We start from the raw sequence: 16,374 nt of genomic DNA, 5'->3' as shown, positions 1-16,374 counted from the left end.
TTTCATTAAATGCTACAATTAAGATACTAGTTTCTGCTTTTTGGAAAAGAACTCAGTAATTATATGTAAAAAGTATATAAAAGTATTTTCTTAAAAAATTGAGAACAACCAACACTTCATGAAACATCTTGTTATGCTATAATTTCAAACCCTTTGAAGTCCTGGTAACCTTTGAAAATTTAGTAACTTGAAAAATAATAAGAAAGAAACAAGGTGCTTCTTAGCAGAAATTTATTAAAGTCTTATGGTCCTGGCACTTTTCAAGGAAATGTCATGGAATATAAAATAAAAATTAAGAAGGCCTTGTTATTGTCCATAAGGCAGCCTAAAAACTAGCTGGTAGGACAACATGCACTGGAGGAACATCACATTTGATGTTTTCCATAAGATTCGGGTGCATTGCCCCTCTGCCTCTTATTATGTCACTTTGACCCCAGTACCTTCCAAGTAAAATGATAAGGTTGGAGTAAGTGATCACCAAGAACATTCTATCTCTATAATTCTGACACCCACCTAGTAAGCAATGAATGATATTTTGAATAACATACATTTATCTTTATGAATAATATATATTCTGGAGTATAACTGCAAGATATTTATAGGCTATCCCATTTATCTTGTAAATTATATATTGTAGTTATTCATTCAATATTTAGGGCATCTACATCATTTATTTGAATATTTATGGGGTAACTATCTATTTAAAAATAAATGTATAGCAGAGTGAATTTCTTTAAAGGGTCCACAATCATAAAGTAAGTCAGTGAGTGACAAACAATAACATATGGGTTCTTGATTAGAGACAAATGACAGTAATGGGATGAGAGAAGAGACCATGGCAAGTGGGGAAGTCGGTAATGCTCCTGGAGAAGGTAGGACTGGGCAGACCCTTTAAGAATGAAGGTGATATGAATAGGCATCGAAGACAGAAGTTTACAGAGGCAGGTATCAGCACAATATTGGGCAAGAGACACTCTGATGCAGAGCAGAAGGAAAGATGAAAAAAATAACTTTTACCAAGTATGGGCACTCAAGATTATGGAGATATTTGATAGTGTAGAAGTTTATGGTTCAGAAAGCCTGTGGGGAGCATTACACTTTCCTGGTTTGGCAAGTAACATGATAAGGGGAAGAATCTTCAGGAAAGTGAATTAATCAGAAGTGTGGACGATACAGAGTACTATTAGAGAGTCAAGTCTGCCAAGTGAGTTGCTGTCTGATGCCTCACAATCCAGGCATGAACTGTTTGTTAGTGATCACAGGTCAGGGATTATGTGGGAAGGGACAAGTCTGAGGGACACTGCAGAGAAAGGGGGACACAGGACTTGGTCCTCTGAAGGACCATATGAAGTCTGTGGTAGCCAGCCCTCTGCCAAGTAAAATGCCATCCACTGTCTGACATGCTGTAAGATAAACCTAATATGAGAGATAACATTCTAGTGTTTTAAACATATGAGCATAGATTTAGGTGTAATTTAAGCAAATCCAAATTACCAGGACAACTGAGAATTTTCATTATAATTGTAATTATTTCATTTTGAAAGTAATTGCAGTTTTAAAGTTATTTCCATGTTTATGAATAATACAATGTTCTGTATTGTATTATTCTGTATTGTATCAGGATGTAACATTTCATTTTTCTCTGTGCCCGTGTTTCAGTTTTAGCTGTGAAGAGTTTTGACTGGATGCAAAATGTATTATTACCACATCTTACATTTCAGATAGCACTGTTCCATAGTTTGTTCCTACTGTCAGAAGTGATCAGCGTGTAACTCATACAATTCTTACTTGGGATGAAGCAGACTGGTGAGTATTTACTCTCACTATTTAGGATGGGTGTTAGGAACCTATCAAAGCTGCCTTCTCCATTAGCAGATATAACATACTTAAAGACATTTCGTTTCCATTAAACTCTTCAAGTTTCCTCCAAAAGCCAAAGGGAATTCCAGTGTAATGTCCCTGAGGGTAGAATTTGATCTAACATATTCAAGATTCTTTAAGTTTTCTGCAAACCTTTTGTGACTGCACATATCACTTTGCTGTGCCCACGTTAGTCTCTGGTGTAGACTTTTTTTGTTTTTGCATCTTCCTTAATTTTTGTATTGAAGTATTGTTGATAAACAATCTTATATTGGTTTCAAGTGTACGACACAGTTGTTCAACAGTTCCCTACATTATTAAATCCTCACCCTCACTAGTGCAGTTACTATCTGTTAAAAGAGGAAGATGTTATAGAACCATTGGCTATATTCTCCATGCTGTACTACAACCCCTGTGACCAACTTCTATTTTCGTTGAGAATTTTTATGCCCCTTAGCATCTTTATTATTTTGAGCACATCTTTTCATAACAAAATAGCTCTGGTGTAGACTCTTAAAGTTTACTGTTCCTACTACAACCTTTTCCAAAAACAAGTACTTCCCATTCTCTGTGTCTCTGTTAACTCTGAAAATCTCAGTGTCTTGCCAAAGGGTTTCAGCCCCTAGCAAGTTCACTATGGATTCAGTGTGACCAAAGAAATGACAGTAGAACGTTTCCTTGGGGTGAAAGGGCTTATTATCCAGCTTGTTCCCCCGGCAGTAGGTCGAGCTCTAGCGTCTTTGCCTTCACCCAGAGAGAGCACTGGGCTGAGCTGTCTATATAGCACAATAGCTTATTGCCTAAAGATGTGGAAGTGGTAGCCTAGCAACAGGCCAGTTACATCATCAAGGGGTTTAAGTTCAGTGAGGATCCTGGCCACAGGAACCCCAACTTCCCCACACTCAGGATAAACTGAACTGCTTCGGTTGCTCCTTCTGCATGGGAGGTCACTGCCACAGCTTCTCCTGAGCCCTCATGATGGTGGGGCATCACTGGGAACTACAGAGGTACCTGTGGAAACTAAGCTCCTCCATACAGTCCCCTGCAAAACCTTTTCAGTATGGAGCTGACCTCCCAAACTTGGTAATGACCAGAAGTTTCACACAAACATTGTGGGAAATATCTCTCCTTTGTACTTGACACTAATGAAATTAAAATTTTATCTAGAGTCAGCCTCCCTTGTCTGACTGTACACTCTAAGAGAATGGATATAACCTCTTTTGTCTCTCACTGGGCCCTTTGTCCAGGCACAGAATAAGCACAGAAAGACTATTTGTGGAATTAGTTGTATAAAGTGGCAATTCAATTAATAGGTTAATTTGACACTTCCACCTTGTTCTACAGCCATAACTTATTTTTAAAGTCATGCATCATTATGTTTATAATTATTTATACATTTGCTAGATTTAATGTCTGTTTTATTTAATCCTAAAAAAATATAATCAAACCATTCAATTATGGGATAAAAAAGCCACTATGGTAGGTATTAAATCTTCACCCACCCAAAGATGTCTATCAATTAATGATTGTGCGAAGTAAACCCTACTTTGGGCTTAGTATTGTACTAGGTTCTGGGGATACCTCAGAGGTGATATTAGGAATGATTCATGTAGAAGCATAATCTTTATTGGGAGAAATAAGACTTGCAAAACAACAGCCAACATTATATTTGTCCTAATATATAGTCATTTCTGCTATACAAGTTACTAAAGCTGTTACAAGTCTGAGAAGAGTGAGGGAGATTAATCATATTTACAAAAGCCAATGGCAGTTTATAAGAGACAGAGTGCTTGAGGAGGACATGACATGATGGGCAGGATTTGGATACAAAGATGGGGTGAACATGACAGGCAAAACCACTGGGTAAAGTTGAAGAATGAAATGGTTAAAATGTGTTTATCTGAAAGTGAGATAAAACTATATGATACTATGTGTTGGATTGAAAATGGAAACAATATTTCATTGAAAGAGCAGCTGCAGATTATAGTGAATGGCCTTGGAAGTGACTGTGAAGCTTAAGAGTGTCCACTTGGAAACAGCACTGTAATGCATTTGAACAGAAAATAAATAGTTAAAATAGTGTTTATAGATGATTAGTGTAGCAGTGACACCCAGAATGGACAAACAGCAGTACTACAAACAGAGTATATGCTTCTCTGTACAGAGTGAAAAAGGAGTGGAGTCAGGATGGTTCCAGCTAACGGGTTGCTGCATAATCCAGGTTGGGATAGGATATGTACAAAGTGAGGTGGTGATCAAAGAGAATAAAAACAAAGAGAGACTTGGAAGGAAAACCCACAAAGACATGATTACTGTTAAGTTATGGTTGGTGACATGGGCAGGATGGGGGACTAGAAGAATAAAAGTGCCAGTCATAGAAATACAGAAACTTAGACGGGAAACTGACTTGAGCTAGTTATGTACACTTAAGGTTCAGACAGGTTACTAAATGATGCATGGGGAGATAGCAAAATCCCAGTGTTCTATAAAACAGCTGGATTTTTAAAATAAAACAGTCAAGGAAATCTCTGAAATTGATTAGTCACAGGCAAATCTCTATATTGCTATACAAACTCTTTTCTTCAGGAGAGCCTTTCTTGATCAACTCTTTCTGCCTTTAGAACAGATTGTGTACTCTAAATTAAAAATTATTTTCTTTTGGAGCTTTTATCATAACTTTTGCTAAATATAAATTAGCAACATTATTTGTTTAATATATCTCTTTCTTATTAGACTGAAATTTCCAAGGGTATAGAATTTGTGTTATTCCCAGTAATCTTTCAAACAAAAAATAGGATACAAACATTTTTAAAGGCCAACAAGATCAACAGGCAAACACTTCAGTGTAGTGATTAATGATTGTGTTCTTGAAGTGCTTTTACAAAAAATATATTGAAAAATTACTGACTTTTGCCTGGTCTGAAGGGTTCTCTGTAAGATGGAAGGACAGGCACACTGGCCTGCATGTCAGACTTTCCATGGACACAGCTGTCCTTATTAGAAGTGTAGAGCTGACAGTTGCAGTTGCATTTGGCTCTTACTGAACCTATGATAAAGAATATGCTGAATGACCAAGAAACTATATATTAAATTTATAAAATAAACCTTTTAAGTGCACATTTTTGAGTAGTCACAGTAGATACAGGAAAACTGCAAGGTTATACTGGTTATAAACATCACCACTTCATGAGGATTTTCTGTAAGGCAAACTGAAGGAAATAATCCTAAGGGAGGCAGAATAATGACAACAGCAACACCACTAACACTAATAAACTCTTATGACATGCCAACACAGAGGTGGGCCTTTAAAGGTTAAGTAACTTGCCCAACATGCCACAGATCATCATGGTTGAATGAAATTTGAACTCACAGCCTGCACTGAAGATACCATATACCCAGGAAGGCAACTGCATCACATGCCTTCCATGCTAGATATGTAGGAAATGATTACTGAGTAGCTATTACCTTTAGATGCTGCAGTTTCCTCATGAAAATGGAGATACTTGTGGTACCTACTTAAGAGTTTTAATGAAGATTGTCAGATTAACTATGAAAAGCTCTCAGAAAAGTGTCTGGCATATAGAATGAATATACTAACTGTTATCTGTTATGATGAAAATGATGATGACTATATTAATAACATGAGATGAGAGAAATATCCTGAAGATAGACAATAAAAATACACTAAGGATTCATAAAGAGACAGATACAAACATTCTATGTAAGCAGACTTGTGGGAAAGTCTGATACAAACATTCTATGTAAGCATTCCTTTGGTACAGGAATCTCAAGTCAGTTGGGTGTCAGAGTGGAGGAGAAGGCTCAGTCAGAGATGCCTAGAACCATGTCCATCCTTGGCCTCTTCTCATCTCCCTTTTCCTAGATGAGTTCACATACTCCCTGGTTTTCATTACCATCTATGCTCCAATAAATTCCAAATGTTTATTTGTAACTCAAACCTAGCTTCCTTTGAGCTCTAGGATTGCAAATGGAACTATCAACTTGATATAATAACAAAACAACTCACAGTAACTTTGCCCTTTCTTATTATTATATGCTTGCCACTGTTTGGCTCCACTGAAATCATGTCACAAGCAAACTCAGCTTGCCCAAACTTGAATTTGTGCTCTACCCTCTAAAACCATCTTCATCTTTCGACAACCACCTAGTGGCTCATCCTTGACACCTTCTGTCCTTCACTCCTGCTCATCTAATAAACCCAAGTGCTCTCACTTAGATTTTCCAAAAACTCACCTGCGTTTTTAAGCACTTCCCTCTTTTTCCAGGCAATGTCCTTCTCACTTGAATGTTTGCAACAAGTGACCTCCAGAAACACTCTGGGTTCTTTCTACAAGCGGCTCAATCTAACATCAAAATGCAAATCTGATTGTTTCTTCCCAGCTGAAATCCCATCAATGCCTGTCTATTTCACTTACTGATGAAAGCCCAAATTCCTGTACCTGTTCACAAGATACTGTGAGGTAGGTTTCCCACTCATCCCAGGCCTGACTCAGTGGTGGGCCTCCCACCCTAATCCAGGTAAATGTGACCTCTCTCAGTTTCTCAAGAGACAACCTCTTTTCTGACTCAGCGTCTCCTCACAAGCTGTTCTCTTTGTTTGGAAACTTCCTCCCCACTTACTCATCTGGCTTCATCCTCTGAATCCTGTGGCTCCCAACACACAGGTCCCTGCCTCACAGAAGTCTCCTGCTTCCTCAGACCTGCCCTGTCTCCGTTACACTCTCACATCGGCATCTACTTTACCTCTGTAGCACGTTCCTTAGTTATCATCAGTCACGTGATTTTCTTTATTTCTCCACAGATGTGAAGCATCTGTAAGTACCTGTCCTGTTCACTGCTATATTCTTGATATCAACACAAAACTTAAAGAACATTACACTGAATACTTGTTAAATGAATGAGAAAAGAGCCTCTACTAAATTTTACAAATAGCAACTGCATTCACAAATTAGGGCAGTCACGAAGTCAAACCATTTTCCATGAATGGATACCTCTGTCAGTCACATGTTGTTATGTGGGACCGGTATGCTGGGAGCCACAGGATTCAGAGGATGAAGCCAGATGAGTAAGTGGGGAGGAAACTTCCAGACAAGGAGAAATGGCCTCAAGCAATGAGGGCAATAATATAAACACTGTGAATGGCAGCGATCACCTGGACCCCAGCCATAAATCAGGCTCATCCAGAATGTACCTTTCACTCAATCTTATTCGAATATCTATTTTTCCCTAGTCTGACATTTTTCAGGATTCAGCATGGCTGAAGTTGTTTTGCAATGCATCTGTTTTTAAAAAGGAAAACATCTGTTTTCCACCAAGGAAACATTAGCTATTATTTAATTATCTACCATTAACAAAAGGCAGAGGGAGCAATTAGTTTTTGAAATCACAGGCTATTCCTTATACATACGGAAGAACTGAATATATATAAACATACATTTTGTGAAGTATTGCAGTACATGCAAGGGGAAGTACTTACCACTGTAATGTGTCTTTTCTTTTTCACTAACACCCACCATCATCCCAAAGTAAAAATCAATTTCTAAATGAAATAGATCATGTTGAAGCTGGCAGTATAAGAAATGTGAGAAAAGATTGCCATCTGGAAAATGAGTATTAATAACTAAAGAACTTCAGGTTCTAACATAAATGAAAGATACTTAAAAGATCTTGACAATATTCCTCTTTCACAAAATTAACTATATTTTATAGTGTTGAAAAATGAATTGGAAGCCCTCAAATACATTACATGAATTTGCTAAAAGTAATTTAGTAATATTAAAAATTGACAAAGAACATGCTTTTCTCTGGGAAAGAATGTGTGAAATTGTGTCATGTTAATTGAACACTGCTGTGGTAGGCAAGTAAGATGCTGATTTGCATGCAGTACAACCAAGAATACACTCTGTCTCCAGAACTGGGATTTTTTTTTAAGATGGATGGGAGAAAAGCTGCACTTGGGGCATTAGCTTTGTTTGATCCCTTAAATGGAAAATTAGTTTCTATTGCAATTTTCCCTACTTCTGTGTATTTAGAAATTATGAAGGAAAGAATACACTTTGTTCACCTCTCTCAGTGTTATGCCATCCAGTGAGGCAAGAGAAGAAAACTATCCCACTGCTGCTTGCTGTTTGTTCTGCCTGTATGACTTGAAGGGGGGAAATGTCTGCTTACATTCTCTTCAACTGAGCTAGAATGTATGCATGGCTGTATGCCTAATAGCAGGGTGTTATGCCTACTGCAAATGCAGCTTTTAGGATATAATCCAACACTTGTCATTTTTATCCTCCTTCAGAATCCTGGGAGTTAAAGAGTATTAACTCAATCTCTCATTGTTTGCCTGGACCATAGGTGTAAAGTTATAGATCAGTTTTGGCTATGCTTTAGGGCAGGTTACATGAACCAGAGAAACAGAGGCAGCCCTCATGCAGAGAGAGAGAGGATAATGCAAAAAAAGCAGAGAGGAACAATGAAGAAATATTACAGGGACTCCTAAGGAGAAGTCTGAGGTCTTGGTTCTATTGCTGTCTATCCTATAAATGCATCTATAAAAAGTTAAACAAATTCTTTTTGTTATCTTGGGCATCTTTTAGAATGAGTGACACTCATCGCAATTGGGGTAACAAGAGAGGAGAAAGAAATCACCCAAGCTAGACTATATATTCTTCATTAGCAAAGGCACCACATGCAGTGGTCCTGGCACTGCTTTAAGCCTGGCACAATAGAAGGAGCTGAGTAAATATCTCTTGAATGAAGGAATGATCATATGTAGGGATAGAAGTGGTGGAAATAAATGGGGCAGTACATGAATTGCCTGTTATATCAAGAGGCATATTAAGCACAGATATTTGAAAACCTGTAGAGAGACAATGTAATATAGTGGTTAAGGGCATGTGCATTGGAGCCATATTTGAATGGAATCCCATCTTTACCACTTGCCAGGGATGTGATCTTAGTGGGTGTAACCTCTCAGTGCCTCAAGTTCCTTATTTGTAAAATGGGAATAATTATATTGCCTACCTCAAATAATCTTTGTAAAGGCTTAATAAGCTAAAAATTAATACATAAAGTGCTTAGAACAATGACTGCTACATGGTAACCATTCTATTAAATGTTATTTTTATAACTTAAAAATCTACTACTAAAAATCTAGACAACAGCACTTATAAACAAATTAAGTTTTGTAGCATCCTCTAGTTTTCTTCATGTCCCTTTGCCCTATCCTCCAGAACAGTTTCCAGTGTTGGACAAAAAAGAGGATAGAAAAGGTCCTCACTTTTCTCTGAGATCCTCACTTTCCAGGTGAAGGACCAAGGCCCAAAGACTACTACATCTCTTTTGGCAGAACCAGACCTAGAATCCAGATCTAGTTTCACGTTATTCTCAAACACTGTATTCAGAGCAAAAGATTATAAATTAAGTGTATGTAAAATGGCTGCCCATCACTGAGCTACTAAAAGCTTTTATTATAGGACTTCAATATTTGATTTTTAAGCCTTGTTTGGCAAAGGTAATCAAAAGTTATAGCCCTTAGTAATTTGTATGATTTTTTTGTGAACTAATTTATTATATACATTAATTGTAGCAGGGCCTTCTTTTTAAAGTTACGGAACTTACATGAAATGATGAGAAATGTTTACAGTGACATGAAGGTCATTGTGACATCCCAGAGCCTAAGGATATAATTTTTATTGAAAGCAAACAGACAAACCGATTGGTTTTCTAAAACCAATTCTTGGGTATTCTAAGAGGAACTTCAGTCATAAAACAATTTTTAGCATTATTCAGACTAATTATCATTACAATGCAAGCTGTTGCTTTTGTGTCAACTTCCTCTAATCTGGATAGGTGTTCAGTGTTCATGTATTTTAGTGTGCCACAGCAGACGAAAAGTAAACTTCCACTGTTTTTTCCTTACTGTCTATACTTTTAAGCAATTAGAAATCCAAGGCATTCATTTAGTTGAGAATAGTGTTTTTATCACTAATTCTATTTCTGTTTTTAGAGTGCATACAAATAATAAATCATTTAAATATAGTTTTCCTTTAATGTTATTCTATACCTCAACAAATACATACTTAAGTTAAAAAGTTGGCAAAAATTACCAAAGAACAGCTGAAACTCAACCGAGTTTCAAGGAAGTCATATAAGATTCTCTGAGTTAAAAGAAAAATTTGTAATGGTATTAAAATTCTGAAATGACAAGTCAACCACTGAATATTTAGATTCTAGCTCATAATAACTTTTCCATCAGAATATGTCCAGAGAAAAGAACCTCAAGTGACTGGTTATCGCTTCTACAATATATGTTTTTCAACAAATCTTTCAGTTACATCACAGATTACTCTAATATTTGCTGTATTCTTCAGAAGCAATATTTCTCTCAATAAAATGTATTAAAAGAGAAGGTACACTATAATCCAGCAGAACTAAACTATAATAAGTATCTATAGAAAGAGATGAAAATTTTGTTTTATCTGAAACACTTTATTAACCTAAGAATCCTTCATTCCAAAGACTATGCAGAAATTAACTCATGTGCCTAGTTTAATTTTAATATTATACAGAGACAGAAGTCCTTTGTTTTACCATCAAAATCATAAAAAGAGCAATAAAAAAACCACAGAGATGGTACATACCATGTTAACTGGAGAAAGGAAAACACAAAAAGAGCTGCTAGGGCAAGCCTGTTGGTATGGTCAATACTATTTTTAAATAGTCTCTCTCAAATTTATTTTTGAAATCTCCTTCTCAGATGCAGTAATAATAAGGAGCTGTGTTTGAAAAAAAAATAAAATATGCCCTTCAGCTGAACATCAGATGTTCGAGTGTTTCTCCTCCATATCATTCTGCTCTCTTGTGGTGAATACATTGTTTGATAGTTGTTAATATATTTTCTAAGGTTAAAGAAAAAGTGAGTTTGAGATCAGTTCTGCAAGTGTCTCAATATTCAATCTGTGTTTAATCTGACATAAAGATGTAGCTATTTACATTACGTAGGGGTGATGTTTTCAAAACTCTTCCACATATATAGTAATGCTCCAATACATTTATGGAATCTCAATACATATTGAGAATATGGATAAAATTTCAACTTTAAATAGGGCTTCACTAGTTTCCAGATAGTAGAAGAACTAGTTGGAAGATGCCCTTAAAGAATGTAATTTGGTTCTTCTAAGCCAAAAAAAGTGGATATATTAAATGTACAGTACATATACTTTCTTTTAATTTAAAGCTTCTATTATTTAATACTTAGGCTGATTAATTCTTTCCAGTTGCATTTAATTTTATTAATTGCATACTTTTAAATAATGTTTACAAAGTGAATTGTATCAAATAGTAGTATTTGTTGAGGATTGTTGCTGTATAAATAGACAGGTAGTTATAATTCAAATCTCTGATGTTACTTACAAATTTCTAGGCCACCAAACAACAGACATGTGTTCTGTTTAACAAATCTGCTGCAGAATAACTACGAGTTGTTGGAAGAGATCTTAATTATGAAGGGTCATCTACATAATACCTTAATTTTATAAAAGAGAAGCTCTAAAATTACCCCAGAATGACAAGACATTCCTTTGTTTCACTCAATTTAATTAAAACGCTCTATTTCTTCTACAAGAATAAATTAGGCACTTGTTCAATCCTAAAATTCTTTGATTAATTGAAAACAAAGTTGCTATCTCTTACTAAAAGCCCCTATATTTGTGAGTGAGCCATTACCATACAGGAAATAAATAGATACACTTACCCGGAATTAAAGTTGAAAAAGCTAAAGACTCTTGAGAAAGTTTCAATAGAAAAGAAACTGAAAGAGCAGTGTCCACTACCTTCAGATCAGGCTTTCTGGCTTTACAAGTGGCAGCAATACCAGTTTTGGCCCAGTACCATTGTGTTATGTAACATCTTATTACTATTAGCCATCAAACTGCTACCAAGCTGGCGAGGCACTAGAGGGCAAGAGTGTCACATCCAAGACCCGTCGCCAAGAGACAGGCTTTGGTACCACTTCGGGAAGACAGATGCTAATTAAGCTGATAAATAACGCGATGCCTGAACGCCACAGCGAACTTCTAATGTTACTCAAAGAATATTTTAAATGTCAGTTTTCTGACTAGCTGAAGAGTTAACAGGTCAATAAATATTCATAAGTAAATAATCACACCATACAAAACTTTCGGGATTATATTTACAAACCTACAGTCATCCAGGAGACTGTATTTTTCATTGTCTAAACAAACTTACTTAAAACGGCAGAGGAACGGCTAATTAAATAAAACGATGGACGGGTTTCAGGACCCCTTCCAGCCACGAGGAACTTGTCCCGATTCCCTTGTGCCACCTCCGGAGTCCGCACCGCAAGTGTCCCTGGTCCGGTGTCCGGCACCTCAACCCAGGTGATTACCTCGGGCGCAGGCGTCCGCGGGATGCTCCTTCCCCGGGCGCTCGGCCTCAGCGGCTCCCCGAGGGCGCGACGCGGTTCCCGGAGCCGGGGGCGGCCCTTCCCCTCGCGCACGGGGTCCCGCGCTCGCAGCCGGGGGCGATTCAGGCGGGTCCGGAGCGCGGGCGGAGCGGGGCGCGGGGCGGGAAGCGGCTGCAGGGCGAGCGCAGCGGGCGCGCCGGAGAGTCGTGCGCTCGCAACGACGCGCATCGCGGCCCCGGGACCCTCCCGGCCGCGCCGCCGCCGCCCTCACGCCGCCTCCCTGCGCCCAACCCGCGCGCGCCCGCCATCCCGGGGAGGGGCGGCGGGAGCCGGGAGCTGCAGCTTCTCCGTTCGCCCGCCTCTCGCTTGGGTTGGCTCTGCGGATCAGCCTCTCTGGGTCTTGGCTTGGGGACCCCGGGAGTCCCGAACTCGGCCGGCCAGCGAACCCGACGGCCGCTGCGGGCGGGTTGGCGGCGGCTGCCAAGGATGAAACTGGTCGCGCCACCACGGAAGTGGATGCAGGTCCCTGAGGCGGCGCTCGGAAGGTGGGGCTCACCCTGTCCGTCCCCGCTGGTCACGCTACTGCTCGTGACACTGGACCTGGAGAAGTCGCGGCGGGCGGCTTCGAGGTTGGGTACCAGTAGTTGCCTCTGTTTGCCGAGCCCATGTGTTTCAGATCCCGAGAACAGTGGAAGACTAGCAATTGAAGCAATATTTTGGATACAAGGTGTAAGGTTATATTCTTACAAACTATAGTTTGATTAGAAGCCTCAATCAAATGATTTTTTAAAAATCATATTTTGATCCACTAATGGCTTTAATAACGTTTTAATAAGTGGGGGTCTACTAAAGATAACTTGTGGATATTTGTGGTTTTGCTTCCCAGCTACTCACTCCTCTTTATGGAAACAATACCCCTGTTTTCTTTGGAAGATCCAGCCACTGCCCCTCCCCTTAGCCTACTTGCTTCAGGTTGTCAACCACTACTCTGACACACTGGGTGACCCCCAGGTCTGGTCATCGGACTGATTATGTCCTCTTGATAGCTGGGATTGGTTTACAAAAATGTATGTGACCCAAATCTGGCCAATCAGAGACAAAAAGTCACCATTGTAGGACTTATTTTGCTCCCGGCAAAGACATGGACTTTATTGTATTGGACTTTGTAGAGTGAGATGTGAGCTTGGAGCTCCTCGTGTCATCATGTGAAGTGTGGGAATGAAGCTAATACTCAAAGAGGCATACCTGGGAGTTGGAGAAATGCTAAATCCTGATGGGAATATTTGAGCTCTGAATCCAGCTATGGCTAAAACAAGGTCTCGATCCTAGATATTTTGAAACATAAATCAATCAATTCAGTTTAACCTTAAGGCAGCTTGAGTTGAAATTTCTGTCTATTCAAAGAGACCCAAATAATACAGAAATTAAACGTTTGTTTGTTTCTTAACTTTATGAAGGCATTTGGATACTGTAGAGCAAGACCTTTGATTAGATTCCCAAATGTTCTGAGTTAGTTTGGACCTTTAGACTGAAGCCTGAAAGCTGTATGTCGTTTTTGCTGTGTATGATAGAGAGGTTACAGAAGTGACTGAACCAATGTCCTTCTGAAAGCCAACAAAAATGTGAAGATGGTAGATTTCTTTGGTCAGATGACATGTATTAGATTGGTTTTATTTATTTTTAAGTTGTGGTTAACTACCCGTTGAAAGTTTTGTGCCTTTTGGGAATTTTAGAACCTGCTCTTTAAAAAATACTCCTTCCAGAGAGCCTGCTCTGTCATCCATATGATATGTTATCTGTAGCATACATTAATCACTTCAGTTATCAAAAATAAATTATTGAACAATTACTAAATAGCTCTGGGAATACAATAATATTTTTAAAAGAAAAGAAAAGCAGGAATCTTCCCTGCCTTTTAGTTACTCATAATGTATTGATGTAGGGATAGGAGGTCAGGCTTTTCTACAGGATTTCAAGAAATAAACAAGATTCATGAACCCAGACATTCCAAAATATTTCAAGGTATGTAGGTAGGCTCAGAAATGGCATTCGTTTTTTCTTCTTTCTTTTTGTCTTCCCTGCCCAAAAACAAACAGGAAAAAAAAATAGAAAACTTCTACAAAATAAGGTATTTAGTATTTTCATGTCTATATCTTGGGGTTTTCCTCAGTTAGGTTTGCCTGATGGCACAATCAAGTTTTTTGATGCTTTGGGGAGAATTGCTACCTTCACCAGTGACTGCTATTTCCAGCCATCCATCAGGAAGTACAGACACCATAGGGTTATGCCATCATTTCCTCTGAGAGTGTCAAATCTTGTAACTCTATTCCAGAAGTTCCCATCCACGCTCATATGACATTTTAACCTAGTGTAATAGTAGATCTTTATGTTGCCTATATTTCCTTCCTCTTTACTTGCCCAGCAAAAAAAGGTAGGGAGGGAACAGATAACAGTGTCAACCATTGCCTTCTCCAGTCCTTTCTTCCTATTTTCTTCTTCAACACAGGAACCTTAAGGCCAGAGAACAATTTTCCTCCAGAGAAGCGTCCCAGTTCAGTGTAATACTAGTAGTAGACAACAACGAACTTGTGGCAGTGGGTGAGGCAGAAGTGGAGAAGGCTTTCTGGGCTAGGGCCTCACACTGGTGGAGCACCTCAAATTTAGTCATCTCTAAATGAGCTTATATAATATTTTTTAATGTGATAAATGTGTTAGATTTAGTGTAGACCTTTGGGGTATACTGCAGTTTTTTTTAACCACTTTTGGGATATCATTTTTACTATTTACATAAATACTGGGGACCTTAAAAATTGGAAGAAGTTCAGGCTTCTGTCAACCTTTGAGAAACCCTGAGAAAATATGAAATATTTTTATTAGAGACCCTGCTTCAATTATAAAAGGAAAAGTCTGTCTGTAAATTGAAGGCTATGGAAACCTTTAAAAAGAAGGAGAAAAGAACAAAGCTATGCACTTTTGTATACTGAAATAATTGATCCTTGTATTTAGTCATTCTGAGATAAGGCATTGAATAGCAATGATGTAGGGATTAACAATTTATGCTTCACATGGGTTAAAAATTATTAGTATATTTTGAAAGGTTTTTATCCTTTAATGCTTCCATATGGAGGATGATGATTGTAAAAGAATTTTGGGAAATTCATTTGAATTTACAGAGTCCTGTTCTATTTTTCAATGTCTACATTAAAGCAGTACATGAATGTAAGAAGCTTTTAAAAATGCAGATGTTTATAAAAAACACATCAGTATTTCTGGCTTTAAATAGCTAGTAAGTAGAAGTATTACTGTTATTGAAAAATATTCAGCTTGGATTTATAGTTATAGTAATTAATGAAACTATTAACCTGCTGAAAGATAATGGAGTAAAGATTTGAAAGAAAGCATAGTTTAGCTAGAACTGCTAACTTAGCTTAAGGCAATGTACCCCAACTTTAGTGTGTCAAGAGATGTTAAAGTGAAAGTAGGTCAAAACTAAAAATCTCAGCAAAATTATTGGTTATGTGGAAGTGAAATGGAAAAAGTTTTGGGTTCCTGAAAATCATAGAAAGATTAATTTTACCTGTCTCTAAGTTTCCTTGCAAACTCTGCCTGTGAAAAATATACGAGGTTTAGTTAGTAGTATGAAAATCTCGCCTTGTTTTATAAAACACCAATTTAAGGTTTAATAGACTAGGTTAGAGAAGTAGTTCTTAACTTTAGTGTGGCTCTGTATCATTTTAGAGGGCTTACTAAATCAGAGATTGCTGGGTTCCACTTTCAAGAGTTTTTTATTCAGTAGGGGTGGACTGGGGCCTGAGAATTTGCATTTTTAGTAAATTGTCAAGTGAGGCAGATGCTGCTTATTGAAGACCATCCTTTAAGACCCCCCAGGATTGAGCATTATTGAGAACCCAGATTGTGTCTTTATGTGGGTCTATAAGAATGAGCACTTACTGTTACATAAATTTTTTTGTTTTCCAAACTAATTTTTTATGTTAATCATAATAAATATACATGGAAGTCAGTATTTTAATTGGCTTTCATTACAGTCAATTAGGTAAACTTTTAAAGTAAAG

At 38.0% G+C, this 16,374-nt stretch overlaps 1 protein-coding gene across 1 annotated transcript in view; it reads right to left on the bottom strand.

Moving 5' to 3' along the window:
* Nucleotides 1-12,420, bottom strand: part of NDST3 (N-deacetylase and N-sulfotransferase 3) — a 172,712-nt gene extending 160,292 nt beyond the window's left edge. The window contains exon 1 of the mRNA XM_057502571.1: nt 12,284-12,420. The gene's annotated coding sequence lies outside the window, so the exon portion shown is untranslated. The remainder of the gene's footprint in view (nt 1-12,283) is intronic.
* Between the last annotated feature and the right edge of the window lie 3,954 nt (nt 12,421-16,374).

This window comes from Manis pentadactyla, chromosome 5 (assembly GCF_030020395.1).
Source record: "Manis pentadactyla isolate mManPen7 chromosome 5, mManPen7.hap1, whole genome shotgun sequence".
In the NCBI taxonomy this organism is placed as follows: Eukaryota; Metazoa; Chordata; class Mammalia; order Pholidota; family Manidae; genus Manis; species Manis pentadactyla.
Note: the sequence above shows the minus strand (reverse complement) of the source record. Positions and strands in the feature narration are given on the sequence as shown.